Here is a 19,889-nt window from a genome sequence, read left to right as displayed (position 1 = left end):
GGTCGTTACGGTGTGGTCGTTTTTTCGTGGAGGGGGCTTGCACTCTTTGTTGTTTTGCGTGGCACTATCACAGCACAGGCATTGATGTTATAAGCATCTTCTTGCTTCCCACTGTTGAAGAGCAATTCGGGGATGGTGATTGCATCTTTCAACACGATAGAGCACCTGTTCATAATGCGCGGCCTGTGGCGGGTTTGTTACACGACAATAACATCCCTGTATTGGACTGGCCTGCACAGAGTCCTGACCTGAATCCTATAGAACACCTTTGGGATGTTTTGGAAGGCCGACTTCGTGCCAGCGACCGACATCGATACCTCTCCTCAGTGCAGCACTCCGTGAAGAATGGGCTGCCATTCCCCAAGAAATCTTCCCGCACCTGATTGAACGTATGCGTGCTAGAGTGGAAGATGTCATCAGGGCTAAGGGTGGGCCAACACAATATTGAATTCCAGCATTACCGATGGAGGGCGCCACGAACTTGTAAGTCATTTTCAGCCATGTGTCCGGATACTTTTGATCACACAGTGTATGTTCACTCGCTAGCCGGGCGCAACCTATCGACTCACGGCAGGGCTCAGATCTGACTACCGGACGTCCTCCTCCTCTTTCCTCTACTAGGCCAGCACCCACTTCCTCTCTTGAAAATATCCTTTCATAACGAATAGGCTTCTTTCTTTCATATAAAACTACTAAAAAGAATTATTTTTTAACTGATATCTGGTTTGCCAGTATAAGGTAAAAAATGAGCAGGCTGTCCGTGGAGTCAGGGACAAGAAGAATATGTGGATAACATTGGAAAAAAGTACAACATGATATGACATATGTGTAAATATTGAGGAATAACGTTCATGGTACTTGGAGGGAGCTGTAGAAATTGGAAAATATCAAAGAAACGATTGAAAACGTCGCTTGCAGGTGCTACTGGACATGAATCGGTTGGCACAGAAGAGGAATTCGTGGAGGGTTGCATAAGACTAGACAGAAGACTGATGACGTAAAATAATAATTTGGTTTTCAGGATATAAAGATATTGTCGGTTGGCAGCCATCGATATCGAACATTATTAAGCATAAAAGTGATCTTTGACACTATCTGAAAACTGAATACGAAAGCGCAGAGTGGCCCGGACGAGTTGGTGCGACTGGACCTGAATGTATGCATACTGTCACACCCCGTGATGTGCACACCACTCGTAAGCCCGTCACGTGATCCACACCAGTTCAGAGTGTAGGGCGGACTGTGTCAGTGTGAGTGAAACAGTGCAAAGGGAATGATGGTACTCACAGTGAAGCAGCGGTTATTCGCTGTGAAGCGTGATAACAAAGTCGTGGAAACGGCGTGGTCACTTGTTTGGTGAGAAGTTTAATACCGTTTTAATGGAGCGCGAGTGCCAGCAAAGAATTCCATGCAACGCTTATTCCGAAAATGACGTCAGTGCACATGCACCCCCACTGAATGTCTGTTGTTCATGTATTAAAACCAGCAGGTGCTTCTCAGCGCCTCCAGTTTTGTGAGTGGCTGTTCACAGAGATAACAATAAATACTTTAGGTACGGAACTGTTCTTTATGTTTGATGAAGCCTGGTTCCACCTGAGTGGTTATGTCAACTCACAGAATTTTCTGGGGAGCGGAGAATTCGCATAACTTCCACGAAACACCACTGAATAATCAGAAGGTTGGGGTTTGGTATGCAGTGTCTGCACGCCGCAGTATTGGTCCCATCTTCTTTCATCAGACGCTGACTTCGGCAAGCTACATTACCAAAAATGTGAATCCCTTTTTGGCAGCATTAACGGAGGAGAAAAAGACGTGCAATTATTTGCAAGAGGATGGAGCAGCTGCCCATACAGCCGGCCGAACCTTGGAGCACATTTACACAATCTTCAAGCCCGACGGAGGTGTTAGCAGAGGTCAGTCTGGTAGCGGGCGTAGCTGGTCACCCAGGCCATCTGACCTGTCAAGGTGCGATTACTTCGTGTGGGAAGACCTCAGAATGTATCAAAACAACCATTACACTCTTCAAAAACTGCAGCAGAACATTTCGGATGCGAATGCAGCAATTCCAGCAGTCTGGCTTCCATCCATCTTCAGAAACTTTCTGATTAGGACCCAAAAGTGCCACGAAATGAATAGTGGTCACTTTCAACATCTGCTATAGTCAGGTTAGTACCGTCTTTCCTTTCCTCTGCTGTTTTTCTCTCTACCCTCGAACTCTGTTCTCCTGGCGACTTTTATTTGCCCCACGTCGTAATACCCAAGCGCTTTCAGTAAATTTAGGGGACTAAGTACAAATGATCCAGCAATTTAGCTTGATATCTAGACAGACTATAACTAAACTGAAACCTATAAGTCGAGTAAGTCATTGAATTTACACCGTTACACACACAAATGCTTGGAATTCATGCTTATGGATGGAACATATTGTACCAGAAGAAAACAAAAGGCGCCGCTTGTCTGTTTTCAATAGGAGGCACCCTTGATCGTAAGGCAAATGCCTGAATTGACAATCGAGAGACTACTCAAAATGAATAATTCGATTACTAACAGCTGTAACTATTTTATTATAGGGAACCAAAAAAGAAAGTTCAAACTTTTTAGATACTTTCTATCTGCACTCCCCTTAATCACACGGACAGGCATCTAACATTTCACGCCATACATTCTGAAGAATATGTAGAGTCACCGACGCTGAAGTGTTAGAAATGCGCATTTTAAGTTCTGGAATTGTTTTTGCAAGGGAGGTGCACATACAAGGTCTTTCACAAAATCACATAAAAAGAAATCCATGGCTGTCAGGTTAAAAACTCTAGGTGCCCAAGTCCAGAACAGAGCGTCTTCATGTTCAGCACGACCGACCAACGGTTTGGAACACGCTGTTTTAAAAACATGAGAACCTGCATTCCTTTATGTGGGGGTGCACCATCTTGCTGAAAGACGTAATCCGCGGAATCGGTACCAAGCTATGCATCAGCCATTGCTCAATCATATACAGATAAATGCCTGATGAAACAGCTCAAAGGTAAAAACTGACGGCAGAACTTTTCTGGTTCAAAATGGCTCTGAGCACTATGGGACTTAACTCCTGAGGTCATCAGTTCCCTAGAACTTAGAACAACTTAAACCTAGCTAACCTAAGGACATCACACACATCCATGCCCGAGGCAGGATTCGAACCTGCGACCGTTGCGGTCGCGCGGTTCCAGACTGCAGCGCCTAGAAATTTTGTGCTGGCACCGTACAGATCACATTAACTTTCGGTGAGTCACGCCCACGTTCAGTTAGGCAGGAAGGCTTTTCTGTACCACATAACAGAATGTTGCGCCTGCTATCCTTACTACTTAAGTCGCCACTAACAACGAGACGTGCTGCGTTTATATTTCCATGTCTTACAGCACAACTGTTACGTCATTCGTAACTTTGACGCAATGTTCCCGTTTCAACTCCCCTAAAATCTGCATTACTTCTGGTTATATTTTCAGCTTCGTTATGAAAATACGACAGACCGTTATATTTTGAGATTGTAGCTCTCCAACAACTTCGTACTTCGATTTCCGTGGACTACGTTCAAATGAAAAGCGATTTGTTTTAACCTTTTGAGCTCATACACGTGGCCAGCCAGTACTTTCCCTTGAAAAACAATTCTGCTTTATTAAACTACCGATGTCATCTGTGAATGTTGACAGCCTCTGGAGCTGCCTGACTGCACTACCGACGTGCAGAACAGTGATGACACAACCACTGTTAAATTTTAATACGTAGAACGCCATCTCTGTGGGATCCGCTATGTTCACTTACTATAACATAACTTGTCTATGGTTCATTTAAATTTTTTTATAATTTTTTGCTTTAAAATTTTCGCATATTAGTACTGTATTTTCTGTATATGTAAAGTAAAGTGTGCTTTACTGGAGACTGAAGTTCTTTGCTTTGTATGTGAGTAATGTATGTAAAATACTATGTAAATTGTTTACTACGTTAAATAATTTTCTGATGACTTTTGTATTTAAAAGTACTTGTGTGTATAAATTGTTCATGTTGATGTAAATTTGACAGTTTAAGAAATGGTCAAGCTTAACAACAATATAAGAAATAGGTGTTATGTAAAAGCCAGTGTGCTTTTGTTTAAAACGGAAGTGTCTCTGGGGAGTGGACAAGGTGGCAAGGACGAATTGGCGCGCTACCTAGAGCAAGCGCGGGAAGTAAGACACACAGTCTGCAGGCAGCAGTGATTGAGGCAACACCCTTGTGGAGCAAAAGAAGCTTTGCCTCCAAATTCGCACAAAATGCTTCGGATGGAGGCTGCGAACGGCTTATGGCATAGCTGTGAGTTGTTGGGCTGCTGTTTGTAGATTTTAACGACGCCAAGAAGAGAAATTGAACCCACACAGCAAGATATTTGCAGGCCTTGCTGTAGCCGTCGTTCTTGTTCGCCACACCCAAGTCTACAGCCACCAGACAACATTTATTTGTATTTTTACTTTTGTACAGCATGAACCATTACTTTAAACTCTGTTTCAATAATTATTCGTGAACGTTAAAGAAACTGGTTCATCCTAATTATACAACTACATAGGAGTTCTTTCCTGGTATTTGATTAATTCGAGTATCCCATTTTACAGACTTATGAAGTGTCAAGTTAATATAAAGAGAGACTATTTAAATTGTTTTTGTGTAAATAATGAGAAAGTTTTCTTAACTATTGCAAAGTGTTATAGTTAAAGTTTGCTTACAAAAAATTCAATCAGAGTGAAGGAAAGTTACTAAAATCTATTAAATGAGTACACACAGGTAGTTCAAAGAGTATTACCTTTTGAAAGGAAAGTCCAGTAAAGGTTTTCTTGAAGTGAAATGTTCAATATAAAAAGCGTGTGCTTTAGTATCTAAGTATTTTAGTATTTAAGTTTGTTGATTACGGAAAGTGCTTTTCTAAAGTTCCCTCCTGGTCAAATTTGTTTAGCTTCCCTGAAGTCGTCTACTGGGCTTATTCTCTTTTTCAAAACATAATGTATAATGTTGTAGTCTAACATTGTTTAAGTGTAGTAATATTTATTTGAAAAACCAAATTAAACAGTAGCAACAATGTAGACAAAATTCATACTTCTGCTTTTCCAGTACTTCACTGTTTCATTGCCTGGACATGCTGGCGGCCGTTAGTACATGTTTTAAACTACTAAATGAACTTGGAACTGAGTTGTCCTAGCTTCGATATAATATTATTCATACTCCGTTTCTATCTAACCGCTGTGTAAGATCTTAGGAAAGGAAGTGAATATTCTGATTTACTTAAGCATTAGACACAACACACTGTCAAATCCTGTAAAAAGAGTAACCCTACTGATTAGCTTTTCCTATTAACAGGACTATCCTCCCATAGTGTACATTATTTCGAAACTAAACTAAATTTTAGTAAGAGGGTTATACGTGGCTTTTCCCGCGACAAGAATATTTGTTCTGTTGGGGTACAGTATATTACGACACGGAAATTTTCACTAAGACGCTACCACGCATCCGCCACCTTCCGACCCATTGCGTTTACACTGTAGGGAAGCAGCCTACTCACGCCTTATAAAATTCACATCAGTCTTTCCATTGTGTGCCAGCCAGTCCGCTGTAACTAGCTCTGACATCATAAATGTTGCACAATACTTTAAAAATCAAGTAAATAACCTGAAACGTTTCTAGCATGTCAGGAGTAATTCTAAATCAATATGTGTTGAATATCAGTTCAATAACTTTAACCGTTTTCGAAATCTGGATGTTTTTCTGTAAAAATCATTGGCGCAACAGAAAAGAGCTAGAAACTTAAAAATTTATATTTAGATTCCTTTTGCATAATAATTTAGTAGAAACAGTATTCTGGATCTCACAAATTAAAATTTTAGTTGAAATTCATGATTTTCTGGTTTTTACCTTAAAAATTAAGGAAGCAAGATAGATTAAGTAGGCGAATAAATAAAGCTAAGATGTTTAAATTTAAGTAGAAGGGAGATCCGCTATAATCATAAAGAAGTGAGAATTTTCAACTGAATAACTATAAAACTATAGCGATAGCGTATCTCCAAAGAGCAAGTTCAGAGTTCGTCTACTGCATGTAGTATAATTAAATTAATTATGTCGCCCAAAATATTTGACTTAGCCACGTCAGACTTTTATTATGATTACTTACCTGTGTGCTGATTGCACAATTAAATTGAAAGCTTCATCAGCTATCAGCAAAGGAAGCAATGATTTATTCGATAACCTAAACTGGTGCATTACTAGCCCAGCGGCTAGTCGGGAGAGCAGATTTGATCAGGCGTTCCCTTAGCTGTCTGCACCGCGGCTTTATATGTAAGAACGCTGCGCGAGAAAAGGAAGGCCCCAGTTCTCTCCAGACGCTGATTAGCGCACCACCTGTGCCGGGAGTCGCGTCCGTCGGTATCGTTGATATAAACAGCCTCGGATGCAGTAACAAGTTACTCGGGATACGCGTAACCATGAAATTGTTTTCGAGTGAAGTGTTTGGGATGACATTAATGATCTATCTTTAGTTTGCGTATGTCGTATTTTCACGTGCCGCCGCAGGACAGACATTCTACCATCATTAGCGTGGCGTTTGATGAACATTATCATCAAATTGTGGCGAGCATTCACTTAAACATTTAATTTGAACAGTTATAGTTGCATCAGCGCAATAGACTCTGAACTGCTCTGGTAGTTGGATTGTGTGGATTCTTTTTGGTCTGTGACTTTTAGAATATAGTGAACATCTTAGAGAGAATGGTTTCTGATTATGAATCCCAGACAGTCTCCTAATTCCTCAGAGCTATAAGCTGTAGCTATAAATGTATTTCTCAGATGAAGTGGGCACTAGGAGTTCTAATTACAGGCTTCAGGTTTTGCTAATCACTTTCTGGTTGCCAATATTGTAGTTGGAGAGCCAGTGTTGTGAACAGCAAACAACAGCATTAAATAAATAATAGGAACATCAACAATTATTCCACCCGCCGCCCCACAACACGACAGTGGAAATGTTGAAATTGTGAACGTTCTTTTATGTTCTCAATAACTCTTACTGACGTAGCGCTAAGCACTGAACAGTTATAGCCACCTGTAATCACTATATTAATTTTCAGTTGTTCTATACTGCCTATTCAGAAGAATTCGCATGCTGAAACAAATGGAGCTGTAAAGTGTGTCCTCCTACAGGCTGTTTCACGCTGTTGCGATCCCTCCACAGCGCACCTTTTCAAACAGTAGCGACGCAGTATGCAGAAAATCCTGGTAGTGTTTATTACACTCTATGAAAAAAAAAGGTCTACGCACCACGAAGGAATTATCCAAATGCGGCGGAAATTGGTAGAAATTTTGTACATGGACACAGATACAAAGGAATACAATTAAAAAAAGGATAATTGATTCAAGACAAAGAGCTTCATAAACTGAGCACGTTAATGATGCGTAGGTCCATCTCTGGCCTCATTGATAGAGCTGTTGCATGTTCTTCTAAGGGATAATGTGCCAAATTCTATCCAATTGGTGCGTTAGATCATCAAAACTGCGAGATAGTAGGAGAGCCCAGTTCATAAAACTCAAATGTTCCCACCCCTTGTGTTTGTGCTTGTCAAACCTTACCTTGACCAGCAAGGTAGCCGATCTCTCCCCCACTGAGAACATTTCCATCACGATCGGCAAAGTCCTGTTCGAGATTTTGATGCTCTAACACGCCAATTGGACATAATTTGCCACGATATGTCTCAGGAGGACATCCAACAATTCCATCAATGTCAGGCTCAATAACTTCTTACCTAACGGCCGAAGGTGGACGCCCGCGTTACTGGCTCGCGCAATTTGTGAAGGTCATTGTTACGAATGAATCATCCTTTTCTTTCTGAAATTGTAATTATTTGTTCGTCAGTACGTGTGCTTCACATTCCGTACTATTCGGATAATTTCTTCGTGGTGAGCCGTTTTCTTATTTTAGGGCGTATTTTACATTAAATGTGTAAGCATTGTACAGAATACAGTAATTCATAACTAACGTTACTAACGGAAGAAATGTACACGAACTAACATAAATGACAGCACTCTGCACTGCACGGCATTTGTAGCTTTCTGCCGCTAACAACCATTTCCATCACCACAAGCGATGCTCGCTCTTCAGTTTGCAGACAGACCATTCTGTGCAGGAAGGAAGGACGGAAAGTTAGTGTTTAACGTCCTGTTGACAACGCAGTCATTAGAGACGGAACAAAAGTTCAGATTAGAGAAGGATGGCGAAGGAAATTTGTCGTGCCCTTTCAAAGGAACCATCCTGGTGTTTGTCTTAATTGATTTAGGGGAAACACGGAGAACTGAAATCTGGATGGTCGGACGGGGATTTGAACCACCGTCCTTCCGACTGCGGGTCCTGTGTGGTGACCAGTGCGTCCCTTCACTCGGTACACCATACTATGGACTGGATTTTAAAACAATGAAAACATGAGAAAAATGCGACTTATGGCACTCATAGTAAATTGTATGTGTTGTTGCTTTCTATATGTGATATGAAAACACTGCACACGCACAAAAAAGCAATCAAAACAAAAAGAAAAGATATAAAAATAGTAAACATATCTTTGTCGGGAGAAAATTCGAAGTCCTTGCAGTCCGTGCGTTCTGGCAACGTAAATGGAATATAACAGCAGGGCAATATCTTGTGCTTTAGAGTCCATTGTTTCTACGGATATGCGAGCATGGAACAGACACTACTGACGATGGAGAGTCGTATTAAACTGTGAAATGTATTCGCTAACTGCGAATACGGTTATAAATGCAACTATATAAATACGAAGACAGTAACTTGTTCTCGAAAGAACAGTTACTGTTGATGACCGTGCAGCTTTTCCCTGGAATAAATGATGACTAACTGACAACCTCACCTGCCGACAGGTGTTGTTGATATACCTTGATGTGGACAGCTGAAAATGTGTTCCCCGACCAGGACTCGAAACCGGGATCTCCTGCTTACATGGCAGACGCTCTATCCATCTGAGCCACCGAGGACACAGATGAATAGCGCGACTTGCAGGGACTTATCCCTTGCACGCCTCCCGAGAGACTCACAGACTCATAGAGCGTCTGCCATGTAAGCAGGAGATCCCGGGTTCGAGTCCCGGTCGGGGCACACATATCCAGCTGTCCACATCGAGGTATATCAACAACACCTGTCGGCAGCTGAGGTTGTCAGTTAGTCAGCAGCTATATAATTTACTAGAAGCATATGAAAATTTATGCCCTCATTTGATTGCCTTGCTTTGGCATGAATTACAGCAGCACAGTGTCAGTATTGTACAGTGTGCACACACGTCCGAAGGAACTTTACGTCGAACTATACAGAGTCTAAAATACAGACACTGTCATGCCAAGACAAAGGAATCTGAGGGGAAAAACAATGTCTCCCCCAATGCGGGAATCACGTGAGCAGTGTGGGATGTAGAGACTAGGACATGTTGAAATTTGGGTAACATGCTCAGATAGCAGAAGTTGTTAGGGCAACCTCTCCAGACATGCACGAAACACGGTTCGAGTCGTATTCCGGCACAGATTTTTATATAATTTTAATAAATCGTAAAACTATTGTATAAATGAATTCGCATTTTGCGAGTAAATTTCATAATTGAAATGTATATTGTTCTGTCTTCAGTTCCAGTACCGATTTACGTAGTCCTTACAAAGTTGTCCACACAATTCTAACCTTCATTGTTCATTTACAAGATGTTACTCCTGGCGGGTGTAAAAGGAATGTCCGCAACGGCAAATACTGAACGCGAAAATAAAGATTTGGCCCTGACTGACTACCCCCTGAAGCAAATCTTAAGATCTCTTAATTGTGATGTTATTTCTTCCTTCTTACTCTTTAACATATCAATTAAACCTAAACATAAATGAATGATTAAGGGAACTAATAACTACTGAATGATAAATGTTGTATCTGCTTATATATTTATTGTAGATTAAAAACCCCTTTATATTACAAATGTTTATATTTCCAAACTAATATTACTGATCAATTGCCCAAATCTGCCCCTTTTTATGGATACTCAACCTAATATAAATAACCCGAAAAGACGGACATCATCTACGTACCAGGCACTAGAAAACACTACTTCTCAAAGATGATTTACAGTGGTGTGCAACCTCAGTGGAAATAAAACTTACGTGATCACAGCTGTTTAGCCCTAATAAGCCGAAGCAGTTAGCAATATCACCGTAGGTACTGCATCCAGTGCGTCGGTGTGATAGTTCTCGTACACATCTGCAACGATGCAAGAACTCCAGCTACAAAATAAACTCTTTCAAACATTAGGTCGGCAGAAGGCGGTCCTCTGACTAATATAATCTAATAATGTCTCCTCCTCTCTGTGTTGTACAGACAAGAAACGCGAACTCCCAGCCACAAGGACAGAATTCAGATAACGTCTCTACGTGAGTATAAACAGAAGAAGAGCTCTCAATCACTGAATGCTGCATTCTCAATGACGACTCCCTACCTGGAGGCGAAGTCCAGAATCGTATAGGTTCACAACAGTACAGTTCTAACTATAACATCTGCTGAGAGCAAAGACAGCAAGTCCATCTGTACAAACAAAAGCTGATACAGAGCTACCGTGAAACACGGGCGCTCAAAACGGAAGACCTCTTTCTCTCCACTGCTGGCTTCCCAGCAAAGCTCGGCTTCCCTCGCTCGTAACTGCAGAAGGCGAATCATATTGTCGAAACCACAGAATATTCTCCCTCTCTACAGATTCTTCCGAAAGCCGACCAACCATATTTTAGACTTTTGTCGTACAGTGCGGGAAGTTTGCAAGGAAGTACCTAAACTTGTTATTTAGGAATTCATACAATGGTACGCTTCTCTGAGTAAAAATCCTCGGAAATAACCCAGCCTGCGTGATTTCCGAGGCAACGCTTCCTCGTTGCTCTCTGTGGCGTCCCAGTTTTTCAGAGTTTCCGAAGTATTATCCGGTTATCCTTCCGGCCCCGCTACAATACTGGCCGGGCGCCGCTGTATTGTGCTTCAGCGCTAAGGTGCCCAGACCGTCTGTCTTGGAATATTTCCTGTGTTAAACAGCCCAACACACCTGTGCATGCTTTTCCACCCAGAGCCTGAGCTACGCCTGCCGTTTCATTTCCAATGGCATTCCAACCTCTGCTAGTACAGGCAATCATTCATTACGCCGATTTGATAATAGAGACACTCCATCACCTATCATGCAATAAGCGTTAACAACTATTTACAAGGTGCACTTGACAGTGTCAGTCTTCTTTAAATATTCATGTATATGATGTATAACATATCAAATGATACCTAATTCCGGTTGTAAATCACGGCAAAGTATGTAGATGAGATCTTGTAAGGTGCGAAATTATAGCCGCCTTACACATGTTGCAGATTTTTACCCTTGAATTCACAGGTTATATGCTGTCTTGTGTGTTTTACAACTATACGGCTGTACTGGCAATATTTGTGTCAGTTTCCCCTCATTTGCTAGCGTAACACTCTGCATCTAGAGAAGACAGAAGTAGCACACCTCGTCTTCAAATTGTAAAAGAAAAGAAAAGCTATTTTTATCTATAATATAAATTCTGTGAAACACTCATTTGCATTTCATGCTATCTGCTGTAATCAGTTCTGGTATAAACCACTGAACTTCCCATGCAACCGTATTCGTTACTTACTGAAACAAATGAACTAAGGAACTGAAGTACAAATGAGGATGCCCCACGATCGGTGCCGAAAATGTCCCACGATGGGAACCAAAATGTTATAAAATGAACTTACCGAGAAACTGAAATGCAAATGACGTCCCCCCACACTGGGTACCAAAAATGTTATGAAAATTCAGAAATGATAAATACTTGCAAACATTTACTTTTGTTATCAGTTTCAAGTCAACAATGCAAATATTATCTCAGGACCGGTTTGACTGGGCGCACGCAGGACTCAGTAACTGAGTAAGTAGGGGGGAGGGGAGGAGGGAAGAGCTCGAGAATTAGCCATCTCATCTCAGCACTTTGACAGAGTCGCTGTTACGAACAGGTGACAGGCGCGGGCAGCTCATGAGACGACGTCGGGTCTCTTGTGGCAGTGGGCTGACGGGCGGCTCTTTGCATCTCCGTGTTCCTCGGCTCTAGGCGGTGCTCCCGTCAGGTTAACTCCCTCCTTTTTCCTCTGGTTGACAGCCGACCTAATTCGTTCCCAGGTAGAGGCTGGCCGGTGGACGACGCTATGTTCCTGTCCGCAGTAATTAGCTCACAGAGGCAGTCTCACTGCTGTATCTGCAGGATGAAGTCAGACGAGATTTCCGGCCGCTGTGGCCGAGCGGTTCTGGGCGCTTCCGACCGAAACCGCGTGACTGCTATGCTCGCAGGTTCGAATCCTGCCTCGGGCATGGATATGTCCGACGTCCTTAGGTTAGTTAGGTTTAAGTAGTTCTAAGTTCTAGGGGACTGATGGTCTCAGATGTTTAGCCCAATAGTTCTCAGAGTCATTTGAACCATTTTTGAACCAGACGAGATTAGCACAATAGGACTCTTAGATATTCAAGCATCGGACCGCAACAAGGACCATTCAACAAAGTATGGAAAACGAACACCTTACAAAGAGATCCGAATCTATGTCTCAAACTGAGTCGACAATAGGTTCATACGCCTCCAAAGGGCAAAGTCAGAACACTTTTAGCGAAACAGCATGCAAATCACTCGATAAGGTTGATCCAGCTGACGATGAAAATGCTACTTGGCCCTGATTGTTCTTTAAGCGATTGCTCTCCCTGTTATCAGTTACATACTACTGCCTGCAAGGTTAGCATGTTTGGCGTTATTTTTATAGGAATACACCTTTTACACAGGTACTACCTAGACATACGTAAATATATGAGTCAGCTGCAAGGCGCAGGTCCTGCATGCTTAACAGTAAAACAAATTCTGAAAACAGAACCACACAGCAAGCCTGCCACACACAACACCCTCGTCGGAAAAATGAAGGTCTTGTCATGGTCCCCATTTATTTTTTTAGTCATCAATCTTGGGACTGGTTTTGATGAGGCCCGCCACGAATTTCTCTCCTGTGCCAACGTCTTCATATCAGAGCAGCACTACAAACCTACAGCCTTAATTATTTGCTGAATGTATTCCAATCTCTGCCTTCCTCCACAGATTCTGTCGTCTACAGCTCCCTCTGGTACCATGCAAGTCATTCCCTGATGTTGTAACAGGTCTCGTATCATCCTGTCCCTTCTCCTTGTCAGTGTTTCCCACATATTCCTTTTCTCTCTAATTCTGTGCAGAGCCTCCTCATTTCTTAACTTAACAGTCCACGTGATTTTCAACATCCGTCTATAGCACCCCATCTCAAATGCTTCGATTCTCTTCTGTTACGGTTTCCCCACAGTCCATGTTTCGCTACCACACAATGCTGTGCTCGAGACGTACATTCTCAGAAATTTCTTCCTCAAATTAAGGCCTATGTTTGATACTAATAGACTTCTCTTGGCGAGGAATGTCCTTTTTGTTAGTGCTAGTCTGCTTTTTATGTCCTCCTTGCTCCGACCGTCACTGGTTATTTTGCTGCCTAGGAAGCAGAATTCCTTAACTTCATCTACTTCGTAACCATCAATCCGGGTGTTAAGTTTTTCGCCGTTCTCATTTCTGCTACTTCTCATTCTTTCGTCTTTCTTCGATTTATTCTCATTCCATATTCTGTACCCATTGGACCATTCATTCCATTCAGCAGACCATGTAATTCTTCTTCATTTTCACTCAGGATAACAATGTCTTCAGCGAATAATTGATATGCTTTCATCTTGAATTTTAATCCCACTCCCGAATCTTTATCTCCATCATTGCTTCTTCGATGTACAGATTGAATAGCAGTAGCGAAAGACTACATCCCTGCCTTACACCTTTTTTACTCCTACCATTTCGTTCTTGGTCGTCCACTCTTTATTATTCCCTCTTGGCTCTTGTACATATTGTATATTACTCATTTCTCCCAACAGCTTACCCCTATTTTTCTCAGAATTTCGAACATCTTGCACGATTTTACACTGTCGAACGCTTTTTCCAGGTCGACAGATCCTATGAACGTGTCTTAAATTTTCTTTAGTCTTGTTCCATTATCAACCACAACGTCAGAATTGCCTCTCTCGTTCCTTTATCTTTTCTAAAGCCAAAAATGATATTCTTCTAACACATCGTCAATTTTCTGTTCCATTCTTCTGTATTATGTTCTTGTAAGTAACTTGGATGCATGAGCTGTTAAGCTGATTGTGGGATAATTATCGCGCTTTTCAGCTCTTTCCGTCTTCGGATCTGTGTGAATGATATTTTGCCGGAAGTCAGATGGTATATCGTCAGACCATAGCAACGTGAATAATCGTTTGGTTGCCACTTTTCCCAATCACTATAGAAATTACCCTGGAATATTATCCATCCCTTCCGACTTACTTGATCTTAAGTCTTCTAAAGCTCTCTTGAATTCTGATTCTAATGCTGGATCTCCTATTTCTTTTGTATCGACTCCTGTTTCTTCGTCTATGACATCAAACGTATCTTCCCCCTCATAGAGACCTTTAATGTACTCTTTCCACCTATCCTCTCTCTCGTCTGCATTTAACAGTGGAATTTCCGTTGCACTATTAATTTTACAACAATTGCTTTTAATTTCACTGAAGGCTGTTTTGACTTTCATGTCTGCTGAGTCGGTCCTTCCGACCATCACTTCTGTTTAAATTTCTTCACTTTTTCGTGCAGCCATTTCGTCTTAACTTCCCTGCACTTCCTATTTATTTTACTGCTCAGCGACCTGTATTTATGTACTCCTGAATTTCCCTGAACATTTTTGTACTTCCTCCTTTCATCAAGTATTTCTTCTGTTACCCATGGTTTCTTCGCAGTTACCTTCTTTGTACCAATGTTCTTCTTTCTAACTTCTGTGATTGCTCATTTTAGAGATGTCCATTCCTCTTCAAATATACTGCCTACTGAGCTATTACTTATTGTTGCATCTATAGCTTTAGAGAACTTCAAGCGTATCTCGTCATTCGTTACTACTACTGTATCCCACTTTTCTGCGTATTGGTTCTTCTTGAGTAACCTCCTAAACTTCAGCCTACTCTTCATCACTACTACATTGTGATCTGAGTCTGTATCTGCTCCTGTCTACATCTTACAATCCAGTATCTGATTTCGGAATCTCTGTCTGACCATGATGTAATGTAACTGAAATTTTCCCGTATCACCCGGCTTTTCCAAGTATACCTCCTCCTCTTGCGATACTCTGAACAGGGTAGTCGCTACCACTAGCTGAAATTTATTATAGAACTCGATATTCTTTCTCCTCTCTCATTCCTTGTCCCAAGCCCATATTTTCCTGTAACCTTTCCTTCTACTCCTTCCCCTACAACTGCATTCCACTCCCCCATGACTATTAGATTTTGATGATCCTTTATGTACTGTGTTACCCTTTCAGTATCCTCATCTACTTTCTCTGTCTCTTCATCTTCAGCTTGCGATGTTGGCATGTATACCTGAACTATAGTTGTCGGTGTTGGTTTGCTGTGGATTCACACAACAACAACCCTATCACTGAACTGTTCACTGTATCACAGTCTTTGCCCTACTTTCCTATTCATAACGAATCCTACTACCGTTATACCGTTTTCTGCTGCTGTTGATATTACTCTATACTCATCTGACCATAAATCCTTGTCTGCTTTTCATTTCACTTCACTGAAACTTACTATATCTAGACTGAGCCTTTGCGTTTCCCTTTTGACATTTTCTAGATTCCCTGCTACGTTCAAGCTTCTGACATTCCACGCCACCTGTCCGCAGCTCGTGGTCGTGCGGTAGCGTTCTCGCTCCCGCACCCGAGTTCCCAGGTTCGATTCCCGGCAGGGTCAGGGATTTTCTCTGCCTCGTGATGACTGGGTGGTGTGTGATGTCCTTAGGTTAGTTAGGTTTAAGTAGTTCTAAGTTCTAGGGGACTGATGACCATAGATGTTAAGTCCCATAGTGTTCAGAGCCATTTGAACCATTCCGCGCCCCTACTCGTAGAACTTTGTCCTTTCGTTGGTTATTCAATCTTTTTCTCGTGATCACCTCTCCCTTGGCAGTCCCCTCCCAGAGATCCGAATGGGGGACTATTCCGGAATCTTATGAGAATGGAGAGATTATCATGACACTTTTTCAACTACAGGCCTGTGGATACCGTCATGTGTCTTTAATGAAGTGCTTTCCATTGCCTTCTGCATTCTCACGCCGTTGGTCAGTGCTGATTCTTCCACCTTTAGGGGCAGCTTCCCACTTCAAGGACAAGAGAATGCCCAGAACCTCCGTCTGCTTCGTAGGCCGGAAGTCTTCGGCCACCAGTGCTGATTATTAATCAAAATTTGAGCTATGGCGGGTTTCGAACCGGGTCCTAGGGCTTTTTGATTATGAATCAAAGATAAAGTAACTACTTTATCCCTACTAGTTCTGCTACTACTGGAATGTATTTTTCTTCATTTTACTAACGTAAAATTCAAGAAATTAATCATATCACTGTAGTCATGTAACACACAGAACTTATTCTCTGAAAATCACTGGTTTATTTGAAAAAATGTAAGACAATTTGTAAGGGCACCTTTTATATGTATACAATGTCCCAGCGTTAGCAGAGGAAGGCAAGATGCATTTGCTTCTCTCTAGCGTCACTTGTTTCGCGACAAATGAAAATCAAAAAGCAACAGAGATGAAAATAGCTCGTGTGAGTGTCTAATCTATAACGAAAATGTACTTGATGAGTAAAAATAAACACGAAGACTGTACCTAAAACCATAAATCTAAAGGGACGGAGTGATATACTACAAATAATGACTGGGTGCCGACTTACTGATCAATCCATGTGCACTGCTCACTCCACTGAACTCGCGGCTACGCCTACTCGGCCGTTTTGTTCGTTTTCTTCCTCTCCCTCCTTGAGGCTGCTGAATTTCACGTCTCTGCATCTTTGCTGTTCTAACACTCATTGTGCAGGGACCTAAAATTTCCAGTTATACAACGGATGGCGTGTTATCTGGCAACTCCTGACTCTTTCGCATGGTAACGCTTCCCACCGCTGCTACAGGTTCCCTAATGGCTTAAATGATAGATTTTCGTGGGAAAACAGTTAAGAACTCCTCCAAGTATTTATCTAAATTCTTGAGTTGGCAAGACGGCTGCATGTGCCTCAGCCGCTCGGGATTTGTCAAAGTCTATCGGCTGTCAGTCAGTCGCTAAAAGATCGCAACCTTTCATGGCGAAGTAGACATTTAAATTAAACCGTGCCTGCCCATCTTCTGCGACTTTGCGGAAAGTCTCTCTGTTTAGATGCTATCTAAGTGGAGGTCTTTTTGTCCTGAGCATCTGGCGGCAAAGTATCCGTACATATTATAAAATTGGATATATGTATGTTCCACATCTACTCCTCAACCAGTGGAACAGTTTCAACTAAACTTCGTACACATATCACTTACTACCTAGAAAGAATCACTGCGGCCGTAGAACCATCCGCCTCTCAAAGGGTTGAGGGAGGGTCGGAGGGTGGAAAAGAAACGTTGCTCACAACAGGCAAATAGCCATACTATATTAACACAGTATTTGAGAATGAGAGCACTTAGTGACTTATAACTAACTTTACAGTGAAGGCAGCAGAGGATGAAGAAGGTAAAAGATGAGGGCTAGTAGAAACCCCTGGGTAATAGAGGAGCTATTGAATTTAACTGATGAAAGGAGAAAATATAAAAATTCAGTAAATGAAGCAGCCGAAAACGAATACAAGCGTCTCAAGAATGAGACCCACAGGAAGTGCAAAATGGCTAAGGTGGGATGGCTAGAGGACAAATGTAAGGATGTAGAAGCATATATCACTAAGGGTAAGATAGACACTGCCTACAGGAAAATTAAAGAGACCGTTGGAGAAAAGAGAGCCACCTGTACGAATATGAAGAACTCAGATGGAAAACTAGTCCTAAGAAAAGAAGGAAAAGCAGAAAGGTGGAATGAGTATATAGCGGGTTCATACAAGGGAGATGTACCAGAGGGCAGTACTATGGAGATGGAAGAGGATGTAGATGAAGATGAAATGGGTGATATGAAACTGCACGAAGAATTTGACAGAGTGGTGAAAGACCTAAGTGGAAACAACACCCCGGGCGTAGACAACATTCCATTAGAACTTCTGATAGCCTTGGGAGAGCCAGCCATAACAAAACTTCACAATCTGGCGAACAAGCAGTATGAGACAGGCGAAATACCCTCAGACTTCAAGAAGAATATAATAACTCCAATCTCAAAGAAAGTAGGTGTTGACAGGTGTGAACAGTACCGAACTATCAGTTTAAAATGTCACGGTAGCAAAATATTGACACGCTTTCTTTACAAACGAATAGAAAAACTGGTGGAAGCTGACTTCAGGGAAGATCAGTTTGGATTCCGTAGAAATTTTGGAAGACGCGCGGCAATGCGACTTACCTTCGAAGGTAGATTACGTAAAGACAAAACAACGTTCCTTTACTGCTTGCTCAATATACAGATTGAACAACGTCGGGGAAAGGCTTCAACCCTGATTCACTCCCTTCTCAATCACTGCTTCCCTTTCATGCCCCTCGACTCTTATAACTGCCATCTGGTTTCTGTACAAATTGTAAATAGCCTTTCGATCGCTGTATTTTACACCTGCCACCTTTATAAATTGAAAAAGAGTATTCCAGTCAACATTGTCAAATGATTTTTCTAAGTCTCTATCAAAATCTTTCATCTGCTAACTATACCTATCAGTAGTTAGTGCCTCCAGTAGTTAGAACCTTTCATTTAGCTGGCAGTATTGGTGCTCGCTATATTGCAGTAGTTCGAGTAACGAAGATTTTTGTGAGGTAAGTGATTCATGGAAGGTATAGGTTACTGTCAGTCAGGGCCATTCTTTTGTAGGGATTTTTGAAAGTCAGATTGCGTTGCGCTAAAAATATTGTGTGTCAGTTTAGTGTTGATCAGAATAGGTAAAGAGCGAAATGTCTGAGTACGTTCAGTTTTGCTCAGCTATTTGATAATCAAATAATGTAACAGGTTTATCAGCACATTCATTCATAAATTTTTCTAAGGGGACGTTTCATATGGCGACCATGAGATTTCGTTTCTACACATTTCTACCGTAATTTTTCGACCTGTGAATTTTTACTGGTATCAAACTGTCACTGTAGCGGATACATAAATGTTTCGTTAAGGAAGTTAAGTGACCTTGACGTAATGCGTAATGGGCACCCAGCTGTGACAGTCACCTGCCTGGAAAAAAACCATTAGGTGGAGAAAAAAGAGGTAATTAACCTCACTATTGACATTCCTTTGTAGAAAGCATCGCAAATATGACACGCTATTTCTTGGAAACATATGATTATACTGTGGAGCTCGTACTTTCTGATATTTACTGAAATGCCTAATGGAATGATGAGAAATATTTTATGTCTATTCACCTGATTATGACTACTGTCTTTCTAGTTGTAGAGATTTTTTTTACTGCCTTACGAAATGCCATATGGCTAGTGAATGATGTTTCATGCCTTGCTTTATGTATATATTTGCCTATTTTGTTTGATATCTGGTTTCCAGCTGTGTTGCAGCATTGGTTTTATAAAATAAAATTAAATGCATTTGCTAATGTGAACACTTTCTGTCAACAGATCTATTAAATAATAATTTTATGATCCACATTCTTCGAAAAAGGAGCACTAGGAAAGGAAAGAACAATAAGAAGGGACTAATAACAGTAACTGGATACATAATTTGCTTATCAAGTACTCGCTAATATTTTTGTAGAATAAGTTGTTGTGGTGCACCACTTTAATTGC

The sequence above is a fragment of the Schistocerca piceifrons genome, chromosome 6 (genome assembly GCF_021461385.2).
Source record: "Schistocerca piceifrons isolate TAMUIC-IGC-003096 chromosome 6, iqSchPice1.1, whole genome shotgun sequence".
Taxonomy (NCBI): Eukaryota; Metazoa; Arthropoda; class Insecta; order Orthoptera; family Acrididae; genus Schistocerca; species Schistocerca piceifrons.
The sequence above is the reverse complement of the archived record's forward strand: the minus strand, read 5'-3'. Positions refer to the sequence as shown.